Raw genomic sequence first — 20,016 nt, 5'->3', positions numbered from 1 at the left:
TTTATTTAAAATTAAAATAATAAATATGCTTATCCAAGGCTCTAAAAGCTTTCACATAAATATATAATAAATAGCAATAAATACCTGCAACAAATAACTTGCAATGCAGTTAGTGAGTTATTAAAATACCTGTTCCAAGTCCAAACAGAAAATGAGCTCTTTCCATCTGCATTAACTGGTGTTACTGGTGAGGAAGACATCCAGGTTCTTCTCTTAGGACACGGCCACACTTGGAACTGGAGGTGTCATTCCCATTTTGAAGAGCTACACACGTGCTAGCTCTGATTGAGCTAGCATGCTAAAAATAGAGCGTAGCTGCTGCAGCTCAAGCAACAGGAGGGGCTAGCTGTCCCAAGTACCGTCCCACCCATCATGCTAGATACATACTTGGGGCAACCAGCCCCTCCCATTGCTCATGTTTCTGCAGCTACACTCTATTTTTAGTGTGCTAGAACTACCAGAGCTAGCGTCCATATGTCTCCTCAAGCAGCGAGTTACACCTCCAGCTCAAAGTTCAGACCTATCCTTAGAGATAGTAGAGCTCATCATTATCATGAAGTCAATGGAAAGATTGTCACTGACTTAAATGGGCATTGGCTCAGGCCCAGAGCTATTTTACATCTGCAGCTGCCTACTTATTGTTGTGTCCTTGCTGCCAACAATCACCTCCACCATGCTTTTCATTATTTTTCCATAGAAGACTCCTTTACCTCCCTTTTGCTTTTCAGGCCACCTACTGTGTTAAATCTCTTTTGTTTCTCCTTGTGACTACCTGGCATTCATAACTTGGGACAAAGGTGAGTCCTGTGAGTAAGCATAAATGTGGACAGCCAAAAGATCATACATGGGCAATATACTTCTTTCCCCCCCAAGGGTAGGGTTTCAAACAGAAGACATCTAAACAGCTATCAATCCTGAGCTTGCTAGCTCATGGAGACTATAAAAAATATAAGGAGAGCTCTGGGCCCATTTGAGTCAGGCAAAATGACTCTCACACTGAAATCTTATTTATTTTTGTAAGAATCCCCTTGATTTCTGGCCAAACAAGCTTTTTACATTTGGTGTAAGAGGAGCTTCTTCTATGGACTTACTAGCATATAAGGGTTAGTATTTTATTTTCAGAGGAATATCTAGAGATATTTCTATACCTTTTCGCCCTAACACTCAATAACTTCCCAGGTTGGATATATATATATTCCTCCCCTCTTTCTATTTTTCTGTGGTGTATCTTGACTTCAGTTAAGTATATTACAACACATTATTTACCTCAATTTATAGCTTCAACACAGGCTTTTTCAAGTGCAAGAATTCAATCCCTCCCTAAGATCAGAGCTAATTAGATTCTCTGTCCCCATGAGGAAAAGTATTTTAATTAAAAAAAAAAAGAGGTTTTGTCAAAAATAATATTTTCCCCCAAAATTTCTTAGACAACGTTTTTTTAAAAATACATTTGAAATGAAACATTTGGGGATTTTGTTGTTGTTGTTGTTATTTTCAAGTTTGGTGGTTACTGTTGTTTTAAAACTTTATCCTGACCTCCTTCTATTTGCTACTATGAAAGAATAGAGGTGAAGGGATGGAGTGAAGTCGAATAAAGACGTGAGAGAAAGTAACATGTTAATTTTTTAAAAGTAGCACTCTGGCTCACTTTTTAATTTCTTCAATTTTTTTTTAGTAGTAGAAAATAATGTACAGTAATGTTGACTTCTTTTTCCACAGACCAAAAATTTCAAGTAAGAGACAGTGTGTGGGGGGGTCTTTCTCTACTGTCTTATTTTGACAGGTTTCAGAGTAGCAGCCGTGTTAGTCTGTATCCGCAAAAAGAACAGGAGTACTTGTGGCACCTTAGAGACTAACAAATTTATTAGAGCATAAGCTTTCGTGGACTACAGCCCACTTCTTCGGATGCATACAGAGTAGTCCACGAAAGCTTATGCTCTAATAAATGTGTTAGTCTCTAAGGTGCCACAAGTACTCCTGTTCTTTTTGTCTTATTTTGCTTTACCCCACTATCCACCCCCATTTTCCAGTGGGATGGACACACACACACACACACAGTGGGATTTTCCCCAAAAACAAAATGAATTTGAGGGGGGGGGGAGAGGGAGGGAAGTGATCACAATGAATTTTTTGCAAAAGGTTTTAATTTTTTTTTTTTTTTTTTTGTTTGGTGTCTTTTTGACTAGTTCTACTCAAGACCAAACTCTCCTCTGATACCCACCAGAAATCAGCTGGCCCATGAATCAGTCAAGAGTAGCTGGTATTATTTACTTACAAATGATTCTTGAGAAACCATAGTCTTTCAATAGCTATGTAACTCATTTTCATTACCACCTTTCTCCTTTCTTTTCTTTTCTTTTCTTTTCTTTTCTTTGATACACTCACTTCTGGTTGGTCTCAAATTAAACTGTAAACTTGTCATGGCAGGGACTGCCTCTGAGTTTGTACAGTATCTACCATAATGGGATGCCAATCTAACAACAACAACAAGATGACATTTCCTAATAACTCTATAGCATTTAAATTGGGGGAGGGGGAACCTATTTCTTAAAAAAATGAAGCATTAAGACTACATAAGGAATGTTTTTTTCTTGATCACTCAACACCACCAGACTAAAACCAAAGTCCCAAATATTTTTCTGAACCAAGATCCATTCAGCACTCTGAAATGACTGACCGCTGCCCCTACACAGAAAGAATACTTATATGGATTGTTAGAGCTGAGTGACACAACATGACCAGAACTCAGGGCAAGATTCTTGCCCTCTGAGAATATCATTGGAGTAACCAAGGGCACAACTGGACCAATGTTATGCAAAGCAGAACGGGACCCATATTATACAGAAGTGTTGCTCAAACAGCTAAACAAGGGTCCAGTTATACAGGGTAGTTACACACACAAGTAGCCCTGTTAAGGTCAACAGGTCCACTCACAGAAATAGTGTTTGTAGAGTTTTGGCCTGAGTCATCAAGATACCTTGGTGCACTGTTGTGTTGATTTTACTGCCCTTGAGAGACTCCTGTTTAATTCTCAGGTCTATCAGTCAGGTTTGGAAGTTACAACTGCCACAATAAAAAAAATCAGCAAAGGAATTATTAACTCTTACAGAGAATATCTTTCTGAAGTGTCAGTCCCAGAGCACTAGATTGTAGAAGAATGGGAAAACCTTTTAATTCTAAACCTGAGAAAACCATAATATGAAGACCTGCATTAACAAGTGCTGTATAAAATATGACCATACAGTACCTGGGAGCCTTGATCATGAACAAACAAGATTTAAAAAGTGAATTTTCTATCCTTATTCTCTACATAAACAAATTTTAAAAGGCTGTATATTCTCATAATAATACACTTTTATTACACTGTAATTCAGTTATGCATTAATAAGGGATGAGGTGGTTTTCTGGGGGTGTGTGTTGGTTTTTAGTATTTTTAAATAATTGATTTTTCAATTACATTTAATGTCATTTTTATGATTTATTAAACATTCTTACTGCTGTTATATTAAATAAAGTGCAGGAGAAATTAACAATTAGGAGATAATAGTAGGAGAGCCTATCACTGTTGTCCAACCAAACTAATTTTCTTACAATAGATAACTAAAATAGCAACTTGGTGGCTCCTGAAATACCATTTTAAATAAACACACTGTACTTTTGCTAAATTATTTCATTCCTAATATTAACAACAAGAGAACAGGAAGAAAATAATGTAATTATTTTTCTTATTGATGTAAAAAAGACACAAAATAAAATACTATTGTAAATTCTGAAATATCAGCAAATTCTTTTACACAAAGTCTGGTACCTGTTTAAGGCTGATATGTATGTATTGTATGTTACAAGGAAATTCATGCAGTGAACCTCCCTTATGTAATTTACATAAAATAAATATTCATCAACATGGCTTTTTCATCATCCATTATTATATTCTGTACAGAGACTTATAATATGCCCATCATCATGGTTCCTGGTTCCCCAACCAACCCTCCATCTGATCCAGCTTTCATAGTTATCCTATAATGTTAACTTTTCCTGGAAAAGCCCCTCTTCCTTTTCCTTCCAGATATACACCAGGACCATACTAAGGGCTTACAATCTGGCAAGGATAAATTTCTGTTGAACAATTTATATTTATATGTGGCATATGTAGGCCCGAAACTCTGTGTAATACATCTTTCAATTTCTAAGACTACTGTCTCTGCAGAGAGACAAAGAACATTTTGCTATCATGATACAACCATCTCAGGTCACTCATAAAACCACCATCACCACATTGCAAGTAATGTGGCATTGTGATAAAATGATGCCACTTTTTGCTTGTCCTTGAAAAACCATTGGAAACATCTCAGAGTTAGAAAATATTTTTACCTCAAACAGGGCTTCACCATAAATCTAGGCCAGTGGTTCCCACTTGTGCAGGGAAAGTCCCTGGCAGGCTGGACCGGTTTGTTTACCTGCCGTGTCCATAGGTTCGGCCGATCGCAGCTCCCAGTGGCCACGGTTCACTGCTCCAGGCCAATGGGAGCTGCTGGAAGCAGTGCGGGCCGAGGGACGTACTGGCCACCGCTTCCAGCAGCTCCCATTGGCCTGGAGCAGTGAACCGCGGCCACTGGGAGCCGCAATCGGCCGAACCTGCAGATGGGGCAGGTAAACAAACTGGCCCAGCTCGCCATGGGCTTTCCCTGCTCAAGCGGCGGAACAAGTTTGGGAACCACTGATCTAGGCCAAGGTTCCACCCATCACCCCTCCCTGCCATCTACTCTAGGGAGACATTTCCCTCATCAGTAACAGGAATGGTGTGAAAAACTCTGATTGTCCTAAAAAGGAAGATAAGTTCCTTTATCATATTGAACAACAGAACTTGCCCTTTGAATAATTACTGTTATAAGAACTTCCTGGCTCTCGATTTAAAAATAACTCTCTTAATAGAAGAGTTTCAGAGTAACAGCCGTGTTAGTCTGTATCCGCAAAAAGAAGAACAGGAGTACTTGTGGCACCTTAGAGACTAACAAATTTATTAGAGCATAAGCTTTCGTGGACTACAGCCCACTTCTTCGGATGCATATAGAATGGAACATATAATGAGGAGATATATATACACACATACAGAGAGCATAAACAGGTGGGAGTTGTCTTACCAACTCTGAGAGGCCAATTAATTAAGAGAAAAAAAAAAAAAAAAAAAAAAAAAAAAAACTTTTGAAGTGATAATCAAGCTAGCCAAGTACAGACAGTGTGATAAGAAGTGTGAGAGTACTTACAAGGGGAGATAGTCAACGTTTGTAATGGCTCAGCCATTCCCAGTCCTTATTCAAACCGGAGTTGATTGTGTCTAGTTTGCATATCAATTCTAGCTCTGTAGTCTCTCTTTGGAGTCTGTTTTTGAAGTTTTTCTGTTGTAATATAGCCACCCGCAGGTCTGTCACTGAATGACCAGACAGGTTAAAGTGTTCTCCCACTGGTTTTTGAGTATTTTGATTCCTGATGTCAGATTTGTGTCCATTAATTCTTTTGCGTAGAGACTGTCCGGTTTGGCCAATGTACATGGCAGAGGGGCATTGCTGGCACATGATGGCATAGATCACATTGGTAGATGTGCAGGTGAACGAGCCCCTGATGGTATGGCTGATGTGATTAGGTCCTATGATGATGTCACTTGAATAGATATATGGACAGAGTTGGCATCGGGGTTTGTTACAAGGATAGGTTCCTGGGTTAGTGGTTTTGTTCAGTGATGTGTGGTTGCTGGTGAGTATTTGCTTTAGGTTGGGGGGTTGTCTGTAAGCGAGGACAGGTCTGTCTCCCAAGATCTGTGAGAGTAAAGGATCATCTTTCAGGATAGGTTGTAGATCTCTGATGATGCGCTGGAGAGGTTTTAGTTGGGGGCTGAAGGTGACAGCTAGTGGTGTTCTGTTATTTTCTTTGTTGGGCCTGTCTTGTAGGAGGTGACTTCTGGGTACTCGTCTGGCTCTGTCAATCTGTTTTTTCACTTCAGCAGGTGGGTATTGTAGTTTTAAGAATGCTTGATAGAGATCTTGTAGGTGCTTGTCTCTATCCGAGGGATTGGAGCAAATGCGGTTATATCTCAGAGCTTGGCTGTAGACAATGGATCGTGTGGTGTGTCCTGGATGGAAGCTGGAGGCATGTCACTTCTTATCACACTGTCTGTACTTGGCTAGCTTGATTATCACTTCAAAAGTTTTTTTTTTTTTTTTTTTTTTTTTTTTTCTCTTAATTAATTGGCCTCTCAGAGTTGGTAAGACAACTCCCACCTGTTTATGCTCTCTGTATGTGTGTATATATATCTCCTCATTATATGTTCCATTCTATATGCATCCGAAGAAGTGGGCTGTAGTCCACGAAAGCTTATGCTCTAATAAATTTGTTAGTCTCTAAGGTGCCACAAGTACTCCTGTTCTTCTTTTTAATAGAAGAGACGATTCAGCAGCAGATGAACAACACTGATAAAAATAGATTGTCTCATATGTTTTCTTTATAAAGAAATGTGCAAAATGTTTTTTTCTGTAGAAGTGACATTATTACTCTTTAACTCTACTTTTTGATGGGAGACTTTAGAAAACAGAGGGATTCCCCCTGCAATTTCCTGAGGTGATGAATACTGATCAAACTATCCAGTTCCCAATTTTATTAAAAGAGTGCATGGCTTCTTTCCCTCAGCGTAGTGTAGTTCAACTTTAGGCACATTCCCAGGCTCCAGTGAATGTCTGGACTGACTGGTGAATGAAAACTCTGGGTTTGTCCATTTCAAGCAAGCACACCATACATCCTTCAGGAAGATAGTCACTTTGCAAAATATTTTTTTAAAGTAAAATAATAAACTGTGTTTCTCAGGGGGAGCCCTGTGACTAAGTGCCACTCAAATGACTCATTTTGAAAGCTCAGCATAAAGATATTTAGAACTAGTTTTCAACTTTTGGCACAGCCTGACTAAAAACGATCAGTCAAATATTGCTTTGACTTACACGTGATCCCACTAACTTACCTTTGGTTGGGCATTCAGGGCCTGGTTTTCAGAGGAGTGAAGCACCTGTAGATCTTGTTGAGTTCACTTGGAATTATGGATGCTCAGAGCCTCTGAAGATCAGGCTAAAATGGCAGAATTGGGCTCCTACTTTTGGGGTGACTCCATTCCTCATTGCCCAATCAGTGAAGTGCTGAGCTAACTCCATTTTAAATCAGTGACAGATGACACTCAGCACCTGACAGAAATGCTCAGTATCTTAATTATCCTAGCATGTACCAATAATGTAACAACCATTCAATAGAGCAGCATTTTTGTCATTGACATTAAGAGCCCTCTTCTAATTTCCATAGATTTTATTATAGCCATCCCGTCCAAACATTCAAAGTGCTAAGACCACACATGCAGGAAATAGATTTCTCTAGAGATCATTCAATACAAATATTTTATTGGAAGTGGTTAAACTACCTAAATTAGATTTCAGAAGGAAAGAGAATACTTTGAGTCAGGGTTATTAAATAGGGTAACCAATAAAAATAGCATTATGGTGCAAATACTAAAAGGGTAGTGAGAAATCCTTAGCTGTATATATCTGCTGTAAACGGGAATATTGTCTAGGGTTTGGTTGCAACTCTTTGGAAACAAAGAAATGTCCTATGCATAATTCATTACAGGATTTTTTGCATGTTTCCCATGTGCACTGTTTTATTAATTTATCCTGATAAGATGCTCCTATCTTTGGGCAATGATACTTAGGCATGTAAGTGGACTTTTGAAAATGAGACCTTGGACCCAGATCCTGAACTGGGTTTAGGCATTTAATTCCCATTGATTTCACCCAGCTCTCTATGTAACCCAAATGGACATACAACCATCAATATTAAGGGCTTCGTATCTTGCAACGATACATTGCTCTTGCACACATTCAATGGAAGATAAGTGCCTAAACACCTTTGGGGAGTTTTGACTAGGCTCCTAAATCACATAGCACCTTTGAAGATTTTAACCTACATTTGGATTTAGGTGCTCAACCTAGGCATCTACATTTGACAACATTAGCCTTAATGCTTAGTTAATCATTTGCAGTCTCCATGTATTTCAGATAGTGCCAAAGACAAGAATAGCACTTTTAAAGTATTTTTGATTAATGCAATATAAATCCCAATAAGACACTCTAATAAAGGGGAATAATTATCCAGATTCTGAGCTGTGGTCAAGGAGCACTGACTACAGTTCAGGAAAATGTGGTTACACTGATGGCCTTAAGTAATATTTGTGCCCTTCTAATTCCTGTCTGTGAGTTGAGCCAATCCCTTGAAAAATTTAGAGTAGCCATCAGATATCTCCAACTTAATGCCAGCTGCCAAAGACCCAAGAGGCTATTGGAGGCCTGGAATGACCAAATCACACAGAAGCCTTGGCTATGTCCCTTTTCTTCAGACATACCACTATGCCAGTGGCTGGGAGGTGGGACACCATAAGAGCCACTATAAAATCACTACACCATTTGAGGACCACCCAGTGTTAGGGAAGACCCACCAGCAACTGAATGTAGGGTAACTGTGTACTAGCAGAGCATCTTAAAGCAACCCAAGTGCACAGAAGGACCAGATCTCATCTGACCTTTATCCTTTATCATGGACTTCATCATGTGAAATCACTTCTGTTTGATGCATAAAGTCCTCTGCAAACAACCTCAAATTCGAGATGCATAGAATAGCCACCCAAAGAATGAGCCAAAACTTCAAAGTATACAAAATATATAAATTCCAAGAAGTGTGGAATTGAACTAGGTGGAAAGAAAGGAAACATCCATAAGCACATTTGAAACTCACAAGTGGAAATGTTTTATTCCTCAAACATAACTATGTGTTGCTTGTCACCACTTGCTAGACTGGGGAGATGGTCAGGACAGAAATTAATTCCCCAACCCATTTTAAAAATCCCTGCCCTGCTGTGACAAACACACATCCATTTACTAAACACACTGATTAATGCATTATTATGTGGCATCACTGGTACTATTATTCCCATGCAAAATATGCAATTAGTATTTACCATGTGACCAAATGAGTCTGTGAAGTAAAAAAAAAAAAAAGATGTATCCTGGAATGTGGTTAGCAAACCAGGAAGTATCATCTGATTTCAGAAATGAATATATATATATATATCAACAGAATAAAAGGATTATTTAAAACTTATTTCAGTTTTGAAAGCCAAGACTTCCTGCTGTGAGCTGGTCTCAGCAGAACAGAGTCAGATTTCATGATGTTACACCCACATAAAGTGACATGACAACACTTCAAAAAGAGCACATTTCCTAGAAATATCAGCACACCACCATAATTTCAATATAATAGTATTTCATGGCCCCAAAAATGTATTTTGGAACTCCATGAGTAACCTGCATGAAAATAGATAGCTCTGAAAATATCAGGACAATGCTGTAAAAGAAGAACTGATAAATGGTAGAAACCAGAAGATATTTCTGACCATCACACAATTTTCATTTTAGCTCAGCAAATCACCATTGGAGAGGAACTGCAAACAATTATTTAAAAATTGGGAGTACAGATTTTTTTCTTAAAGAACCCTGCAAGCTTTCTTTACCTGTTTTAAACATACGAGAAAATAAAGTGGACACAAACCCAGTTTTTGTTTTCTGATACAGGTTAGCCTTAAAGTTATAAAGTGTCCATTAGCAACAATAGCAGCTGGTTTTGGAATGTCCATGGCTGAGTTCACAATTGAGGCACTGCTGTCATTTGTAAATGACCCAGGCTGCACTGTCAGTATAAGAATTCCTAGAGTGAATTCCATTCTTGGACTCATTCTGGGCATCCTCTATAACAAGGGTTCTCAAACTTCATTGCACTGTGACACGCTTCTGACAACAAAAATTACTACATGACACCAGGAAGGGGGGCCGAAGCCTGAGCCCGCCCAAGTCCAGCAAAGCCGCAGGGGGCCTATAACATGAGCCAAACTGCGCCTGGCTGAAGCCAGCCCTAGCGACCCCATTAAAAAGGGTCGCAACCCACTTTGGGGTCCCGACCTACAGTTTGAGAACCGCTGCTCTACAGTGTATGGCATGTCTTAACATATAAGGAATTAACTTATCTGTTAAAACTAAAAGCAGACTTTTCAATACCTACCTACTATATACAATATATTCAGATACTGTAGTTTGGCCCAAGGAGGAACACAGAATCCATTGTTCTATTGTTTCATACCCTGAAGAGAGAGAGACAGTATAAAAGGCCCTGATAAGTATGTTAGAAGAAAAGCAAAGAATTTAAGACAGTTGGGAGAATTAATGGTGTATATATAATTTCTTTCCAGATTTTCGAGAAGAAAGGACAATAAGTTAAGGAGGACAATAAGAACTGTGATTAGAGAAATGTTATTTTATGAAGTTCCTTGCCATCTTTTCTTTGGCTGAATAAACCCAATCTCAACACTTGGGATGAGAAACTGTTCTGCACCTTTGAGTGGCACAGGATTGAACTCACAGGGAGAGGGACTTATAGTAGCTTAAAGTCACTCTTGTGCCTTCTCAATTCTAGATTTCTCCACAGCTCCTGGTGCAACACAGACAGCACCGAGGGCCTGTCTAAGTTAAGGCAACCTGCCCCTGGCTTCCTATGAGCCACAGTACTGTTCACAATCTCTGTAGTGCTACAGCCAAGCCCTGGACATGCCCCTTCTACTCCCAGCCCTACCTCTGGCATGTCCCCTATACCAGGGCTGGCAAGGAGGTCCTTGGAAGACAGCATGCAGCTGCCTTCTTCAGTCCCTGCACTAGAATAATGCTCTACCAGCCAGACCCAGTGATTTTAAAGGCCCTTTATTGTCACTCTGGCCCTTTACCTAACAAAGAGGATAGAACAAAGTTGAGGATCTCACCCTTCATATACAGCTAAAGTCTGTAGACCTGCTTGTAGCCTAACTTACATGCAGCCTCTGCTGCAATCTATTGATTTACACTGGTGTAAATGAAATGAGAATGAGGCCTCCTATTGCTTATAAAATCTCACATTATAACAGCCTGGGGAATTTAAATTAGATTTGCGTATAAATTGAATTCTTTGAAGCACCGTATTATTCATTTTATTGTTAGTTTATTGATTACAAACATGTCCCACTTAAAATCCTTCTGCTGAGAGTTTTCCCCCCTGGAATTTACATTAATTATCAAATAGATTATTTGATAAAATATTATACATTTTAACAAAACTGTGAACCTTAATTTAAAATTTTAAAAAATCCTTATGCAAATATCTGTTTTGTATGCTGACTGGATATTCACTTTACTTAATAAAATATGCTCTGATGGACTAATATCTTAAAAATCCATGAGGGCAGTTTTGTGTTGTATTCCATCAAGACTCAGCTATTACAGATAGCATTTTCACATTTTCTTAGGACATTACTCTTGACAATTTCAAATCTTTACCACTGAAAAGGAGTCTCTAGAGAGATGTAACAACATGTCCTAGTGACCAAAAGCGCCCCTGGATTCACACCTTACACACTGTTGTAATAATCTTTGTACAAAATAGGCGTTGTGAGATATCATTTGAAAACTAGTAACTTGATGGTCAATAATATCTTGGTGAAATGTATGTTGCAACATTATATGTAAAGTTATGAATTCCTGCTGTATGATGTTGTTAGCACATGTTCGAACCCACACAGCCTGGACTAGGCAAAAGCTGTTAAACAGGCCTATCCTGAACGAAGGAATGTGTGTTTACCTCCACTTACATACAAGCAGTAATCAGGGTCCTTGAGACAGCAAGAGGGGGAAATGGCAGGAGACAAGGCAAATCTGCATGTCAACATACACAAGGAAGAAGAAAAAACGTGGAACCACCTTTACCACCAGACTCCATGTCACCTTTTTTACTGAGGATTACCCCTCAAAACTAAGAAGAATCCATTTCATAGGGTGACTGGACTATAAAAGTGAGGACCAGAACCACCCCCCAGCATCGCTCTCTCTCTTTCATCTAAGATGACAAAGGAACCAGCCCTTTGACTTCGGGGGGAGACCCTGACCTGAGAATTCGGTCAGCCAAGATGCTTGGAACCTATGGTACGGATTTTACCTTGAACCAAGTCTAGCTTGTTAAATTTTAGCTATTAGAAAGCATTTTATCTTTATTTTTCTTGTAACCATTTCTGACTTTAACACTGTCACATTCCCCTGTTATCTGGACCAGTGATCTGCTATGTCACTCCAACCCTCGACTCTGGGAGCCAGCCTTATCCTGCTCTGCTGTGAGAACCCCCACTCCTGGGCTGTTCACACACAGCCTCTCTGGCATGTAAACTGCTTGGATTGTGCAACTGAATGACACTAGCCAATATCTCCAGTCCCAGACACAACCCTAGGAACCTCCCATTTGCAGTGTCCAGTTATGCCTGCTGGATGCTGCAAGCTTATATGAATTTGTCAATTTAACAAAGAAATTTATATGGACCAGGCTTGTTCTCCCAATGGGAGCCACTGACATGCTTCAAAACAAACACACTGCTTCAGGTAGAATAAAGAAACAGATTTATTAACTACAAAAGATAGATTTTAAGTGATTATATGTCAAAGCACAACAAGTCGGTTTTGGTCAAATGAAATAAAAGCAAAACACATTCTAAGCTGAGCTTAACAATTTCAGTGCCTTTACAAAGTTAGATGCTTCTCACCACAGACTGGCTGGTTACCCTTCAGCCAGTCTCTCCCCTTTGATCAGCGCTTCAGTCGCTTGGTGGTGATGTCTGTAGATGGAGGTGGAAAAGAGAGGAAGAGTATGGCAAACATCTCCCCCTTTTATCATGTTCTTTCTTCCCTCTTGGCTTTGTCTCCCCGCTTCAGGGTCAGATGAGCATTACCTCATCGTAGTCCCTGACTGGTAGGGAAGGGAGGGTAATTCACTTGAGAGTCCGACAGATCCTTTGTAGCTGCCTAGGCCAGTGTCCTTTGTTCCTGTGAGGCTGGGCTGGGTTTGTCCCATACATGCCCTGCTGAGGTGTAGACTGCCCCTTTTTCCTGGAGAGTTTTGCCTGGGCTTCTTTTAAGCCATGAGGACACATTTTCAGCCTCATAACTATATACATGAAATTACAACCTATAACATTACTATAACAACAATGCTCAGTGCATCAACCTGACATGACAAACTTTGCTCTGGATACAACACAATCATATTATAAAGATGAACATGGGGTGCAGGGTGTTCTCCCAAGATACAGTGTCACAAATACCACAAATTCACTTAAACCCTATATTCTCTTGTTAATAAACTTATTTTATTCTTTAATCTGAACCAATCCAGCACTGTGTTTAAACTGGTCTGGACTGCACCCCATAATGTGCCACTGAGAAGGAGTCTCTAGAGATATAGGTTAAAACTATAACAAAAACATGGCATGACCATTGGAAAGTAACAATGAATAAAATTTACATCCACCTTAAACTCATTATACAGTTAACTTTACATCCTGCTGCAGAAATAGGACTTGCAAACATGATCTATGCTCAGACATTTTTGGCTAATGTGTCCTTCTACAGTAACTGGATTTGGAAGACCCATAATGGCTTAAATTCAGTTGTATGGTTAATTTAAAAAAAAAACCCTACATATTTAAACTGTGGATTTGAGTAAAACTTGACCCATCTATTAAAAATTCCTCATTGTGAAGGTCCAGTAGTCACCTAGTGTAGGTAAATGCTGTGATTTATTTCTTCTGTCACATTCTATAGAAGAGCTGTTGGACTAGAATTAAGAATTCTTTGTTCACAGAAAAGCTCTGGCATTTAGTTGCAGACTTCTTGATGTCATATTACAGAGTTCCTTTGAGAAGCAAAGTATGAGTGCACATGTAAATCATCCCAACCTAGAAAGATTATTTTTAGTTCCTCCACTGTATCCACCATCATGTTACTGTGCCCTGGGGCTAACTTTGTCATTCCTGAGGTGTCAGCTTTTGCAAATTTGGGGGCTCTTCTATGATTCTCTACCTATATTTCAAGGGTCACTCAATGAAAATGGTCTATGTTCAGGATTGGAGAAAGGCTTTTATAATTGGAGTATCCCTATATTCACATTCCAGCACGGGACACCTACATTATATTAATGGCAATAACTTTTTGACTCTGACAGTTTTATGAATCTTCTTCCCACTAATTATCATTTGGAGGTTTTTCAGGAGATATCTCTTGTCAGTTTTCTGTTCAAAGTTCTAATGGGAATGTACTTTAAGATATTTTTCCCCTCAGATCCAAGACCAAAGTTAACAGGATGAATAATATAAGTTTACACAGATCAGCTTGAGGTTTCCCACCTGGCTGGCATTAATCAGTTTAGAACAGGCCAGTGTTCTTTCAATGTTTTTGATCATACAAAAAATCTAACATCAAAAGATGCCTTAAAGGTTACACTATAATACCTTAGACCATTTCCCAGAAGATGATTTTAAATGTATGTATAATTCATGTGCCATTTATGCAAAAGTTCTGCAACTGAAATGTGTGTGTATATATATATCTCACCACAATTAGAGAAAATAATGTTATCACTCCACTGAACATTTGACAAATGTTAGAAAAATAAAACACAATTATAAAAGGGCTGTCTAATTAAAAAGGAAAAACAATATCTTCTCTAGCACTTCAGAGTGTGACAACATTGTACTTTACTATCTTTGGGGCCAGACTTTCAACAATATGCAGCACACACACAAGAGCCAAATTTTCAAAAGAGCTTACCTCACACTTAGGCACCTACATGAAGTGGCCAGACTTTCAGAAGTGCTCAGCACCCAAAGGCTTCTGTTAACCTGGTCACTGCTCGGTGCTATGAAATTTTGAGAACCTGGTCCCTTCATTTAGGTACTTTGGGGAGAATTGTTGGGTTCTGGACTCTTGAAAATCTGACCCATAAAATGCATTCAAGATGGACCAAAGTAGGGACCTGATACAATCTCTGTTGAAGTAAACTTGAGTTTTTCCTACTGTAAATTATAAATTAAATTTGCTGTCTTTCCTGGGCTTTGCATCAGGCCCCTAAGTTTGGAGTATCTCATGTATTTTATGGTTCTAGTTGAACAAACTTTGTGTACTTCTAATCAATGTCATCTGCTTGCATAAAACAGTTTCCTGACCCAAGGGCAGTTAGTTACCAGGCAAAATATGATATGGCCCTTAAAGGCTATCTTTTCCCTTTTCCTTCTGTCATGTGATTTTTCATAATTTCCAGGCAAGTCTTGTAGACATATCAGTTTGTACTATCTTTGCTGAGCTATTGGATTATCTTTGCTGACTTCTTCAGGCTAAAAGAATGCCACTTCAAGTAGCAATTCTTTTAAACACTGTCTCATCTAAGTGACCAAGAAAGCACACTGAAATAAAGTAACTTTTAAATGAATAACTATTTGCATTAAATTAATAAATATGATAAACTTGCAAGTCTGACAAAGAGCTAGACAGAATATAGCAAAAAGACAGGAAAGAGTAAGTCTGGAGGAATACTGCAAAATATTTCCCAGAAATATCTGTTCTCATTGACAGGTAAATTGACTTCAGTTGTGTGTTTGGGCTCTTTGGGTTTTCATGCTGTGAGAAGATCCTACTGGATGAGCTTTTTGGAAGGAATATTTGTGGAACCAGAAATTTAAGCAAACATTGAAGAATATGTAAATTTGCACATGAAATTTTCACACTTGAAAACTGATTCTAAAATTCACTCTATCACCAGTCTATCAAGCCATAGAAGCATATCATGTGACCTATGAGTGCAGCCAAAATAACCAATACAATTCTAATGTAATATCAAGCACTTGCAATGAGCTGTTCATACACAACCCACAAGCCAAGAAATTGCTTTGAGAAGTAAATTGCCCAATAATTTAAAAAAAAAACCAAATTCAACAAAAAATATTTTATTCAATGCGTGAACACAAAAAAGGCCAATATGGTTGAACGTATTCACTTCAAATGATCCAACCTGCATTTGTCAAGCATACTGTTCGGTATAGTGACAGACTCATTCAACCAGTGTTTTCAATTCCATTGTAACCTAAACTATCACAGTGTGGCTCTGTGTCCTCCTTTAAAGGCAAAACCATGTTTAGGAGGTTTATGAATCTGATACTGGCTTCAAGTTAAAGGACCAGATCCTAAAAGATACCCACTAGAGTGAGACAAAGAGCCACATTGTGTTATGTGTGTTACACCATTGTTTCTTCAAGCACCATATTCAGATGTGACCATTCCAGGATTTAAAAGTAAATTGTGATAATCTGCTTAAATGATGGCAGCCTACCCATTTCATCCAAAAGGTGGGAGGGCATAAGCAACCTCTTACATGACAATATGAAACTCTGTGACCCTGTATCCCAACCCTCTCTGTAAAAATAAGCTCTGGAGCTGCCAGCGAGTTTTCTGAAGAAAGTATACAGTATCAGATACCAAATCTCTTGATTCCCTGTTATTATTTGCTATGCCATATCTCATATTATAAACTTCATACAGTAAACAAATAGTCTAAATGTGCAACATGGTTACTTTAAAGGTGTTTCTACCTATCTGTGTCATGAAGTCTACAAAACACTTGATGACAGCTGAGCAGCTGGTTTACTGTAACCACAGCTTATAACTGTCTCACTGTTATCTTGTGCTACCCTACCTATTTGCCGTATCCACCTATCATCTCATGTCTTATACTTAGCTTGTAAACTCTTTGGATAGGGGCCATCTTTTGTTCATGTGTGTGCATATCGCCTAGCAAAATGAAGCATTATCCTTGATAGGAGCCACTAGGCACTTCCACAATACAAATATTTAATAAACATACCTATTTCCAGTCAATCCAGCAGGCAGTTATGAAGATAGCACTATCTCTGAGAAGACATGACAATTATACGTGAACTAGACCAAAGCATTGAATTGGGGAAAAAACACTGTCTATGCCATACTTTAGTTTTTCATAGGAGGGTTTAAGGTCGTGTCAACCTTGGGTTTATTGTCTACCACTAGTTCTGGAATTATGAACAGTAGTTGACAAACCATTGGTTATTCTATGTACAATGCTCTATTCTAATTTTAAGGGCGCAGTTGTTTCTTGGGTCCTTTTCCCCCTCACAATGGTCTTTTGACTGTATTATCTCCTCCACAGATAAGATTTAACGAATGGCCCAAACCAAACCTTGATCCAAACACCATTAAATTTGGGGCGTTACAAATTTTGCAGCTCAATCCCATTCCAGTAATGTTATCCATACCTATGAGATGTTAGTAGCATGGTAAAGATCTCCAACATCAACAAGAAAGCAGCTAACTATAGGGGAATACACCTCTACCCCGATATAACGCTGTCCTCGGGAGCCAAAAAATCTTACCATGTTATAGGTGAAACCGCGTTATATTGAACTTGCTTTGATCTACCGAAGCATGCAGTCCCGCCCCACCCGGACCACTGTTTTACTGCATAATATCCGAATTCATGTTATATCGAGTCGCGATATATCCTGTTAGAGGTGTACTAGCAAGTGTAAGAAAATTGAGTACATCCATAATCAGCTTTCCCTTAATAACGAAACCTTTTTTGGTTCATGATAGCAAAGCTCATCTAGATGCAAATGTTCCTCCAGAGGACCAGTATCATTATCTTTATGATTATCTTTATAATTAATGCATTACTGATATGCTACTAAACAGAGAAAAGGTTCTCAACAAAATAATGAAAGCAGTATCATGATCATAAGACTAATAATAATGGAAATCATATACAAGCTGATCATTTCCTTAATGTGCACTGCTGAACCTGACAAACAAATCTTAAGCTAGAATCACATCAATACCCCATTTCAATTAGGGAATGACCTACAGTACAATGCATTCTAATCAATCAATCCCATTTCTTCCTGGAATGTTATAGCTATAATACATCAGATTTTGTCAAAGTTTTTTTAACTTACAGTTTTGATATAAGGTCATCACTCTCAAGAAACAAGGGTTGAGCTACATACTTCAAAATGCATTTATTGAATATTTTCTGTATCAGCCTGGTAAAATGCAATGACTGACCTACATTGCTTATGTAATGAGACTGTCAAAAATGAAAGGAGTATTCTCTTCACAGGGATAACTATATTGCCAAATCATGAAAGAAACAGACAGTGCTAACAGCCAAGGCTTGTGTTAATGAAAGAACTACAGAATGCATTCTAATAGAAACAAAGACTGGAGCAGGTATCAGAATTGGTGTTGAGAGAATCATAGAATATCAGGGTTGGAAGGGACCTCAAGAGGTCATCTAGTCCAACCCGCTGCTCAAAGCATGACCAATTCCCAACTAAACCATCCCAGCCAGGGCTTTGTCAAGCCTGACCTTAAAAACCTCTGAGGAAGGAGATTCCACCACCTCCCTAGGTAACCCATTCCAGTGCTTCACCACCCTCCTAGTGAAAAAGTTTTTCCTAATATCCAATCTAAACCTCTCCAACTGCAACTTGAGACTATTACTCCTTGTTCGGTCATCAGGAACCATTGAGAACAGTCTAGATCCATCCTCTTTGGAACCCCCTTTCAGGTAGTTGAAAGCAGCTATTAAATCCCCCCTCATTCTTCTCTTCTGCAGACTAAACAATCCCAGTTCCCTCAGTCTCTCTTTGTAAGTCATGTGCTCCAGCCCCCTAATCATTTTTGTTGCCCTCCCGCTGGACTCTTTCCAATTTTTCCACATCCTTCTTTTAGTGTGGGGCCCAAAACTGGACATAGTACTCCAAATGAGGCATCACCAATGTCGAATAGAGGGGAATGATCACGTCCCTCGATCTGCTAGCAATGCCCTTACTTATACAGCCCAGAATTACGTTAGCCTTCTTGGCAACAAGGGCACACTGTTGACTCATATCCAGATTCTCATCCACTGTAATCCCTAGGTCCTTTTCTGCAGAACTGCTTCCTAGCCATTCGGTCCTAGTCTGTAATAGTGCATGTGATTCTTCCGTCCTAAGTGCAGGACTCTGTACTTGTCCTTGTTGAACCTCATCAGGTTTCTTTTGGCCCATCCTCTAATTTGTCTAGGTCCCTCTGTATCCTGTCCCTACCCTCCAGCGTATCTACCACTCCTCCCAGTTTCATGTCATCTGCAAATTTGCTGAGAGTGCAGTCCACGCCATGCTCCAGATCATTAATGAAGATATTGAACAAAACCAGCCCCAGCACCAACCCCTGGGGCACTCCACTTGAAACTGGCTGCCAACTAGACATGGAGCCGTTGATCACTACCTGTTGAGCCCGACGATCTAGCCAGATAGAAAACATTTATAATAAGGTAGTCAAATAAGAGAATTGAATTATGAGGGAGACGTGTAAATGTAAAGATCAGTCTGAGAATCGAAGTCCTTAGCCTATATATACTAAGAACTGACATTGTTTAAGTTGTACTGATTCTATAGGTTTTTATTCTCAAGTTGGCAGGTGCTAATAGAGTTGGATGAATGCTGCAAAAATAATTCTGTGATTATTGAGTTTTTAACTCAACATTCTTCTACCATGTTTACTTTCCATTTTTATTTGCTTTCCACAGACATAAAAATATGCTACCTTACTGCCACAAATGTTTTCAGACAGCAAAATTCAATGAAAATGTTACTATCTGTACTATAAGTGCTTTCATGTTCCTCCACTGAGGAAACAGAATCAATATCATGTGACATATCTGGCCAATCTAAGAATTTCAGTTAAAATTTTCCAAAGCACTGAAGTGATTTAGGGGCCTAAGCCTCATTTTCAAAAGTGATTTAGACACTTAGGCCAAGATCCTCAAAAGGAACATAGGGACATAACTCCCATTGGGAATTAAGCATCTAAACACTGTCGAGGATCTCAGCCTTTTGAACCCAAGTCTCATTGAGTCAATGGAATGACTTAGGAACCTAAGTCCTAAGTTCCTAAGTCACTTTTGAAAATAAAATGTAGGCTCTTCAGTTAGTTAGACCTTGCAATGCTGAATAGAACACCACCT

Source organism: Malaclemys terrapin, chromosome 9 (genome assembly GCF_027887155.1).
Source record: "Malaclemys terrapin pileata isolate rMalTer1 chromosome 9, rMalTer1.hap1, whole genome shotgun sequence".
In the NCBI taxonomy this organism is placed as follows: Eukaryota; Metazoa; Chordata; order Testudines; family Emydidae; genus Malaclemys; species Malaclemys terrapin.
Note: the sequence above shows the minus strand (reverse complement) of the source record.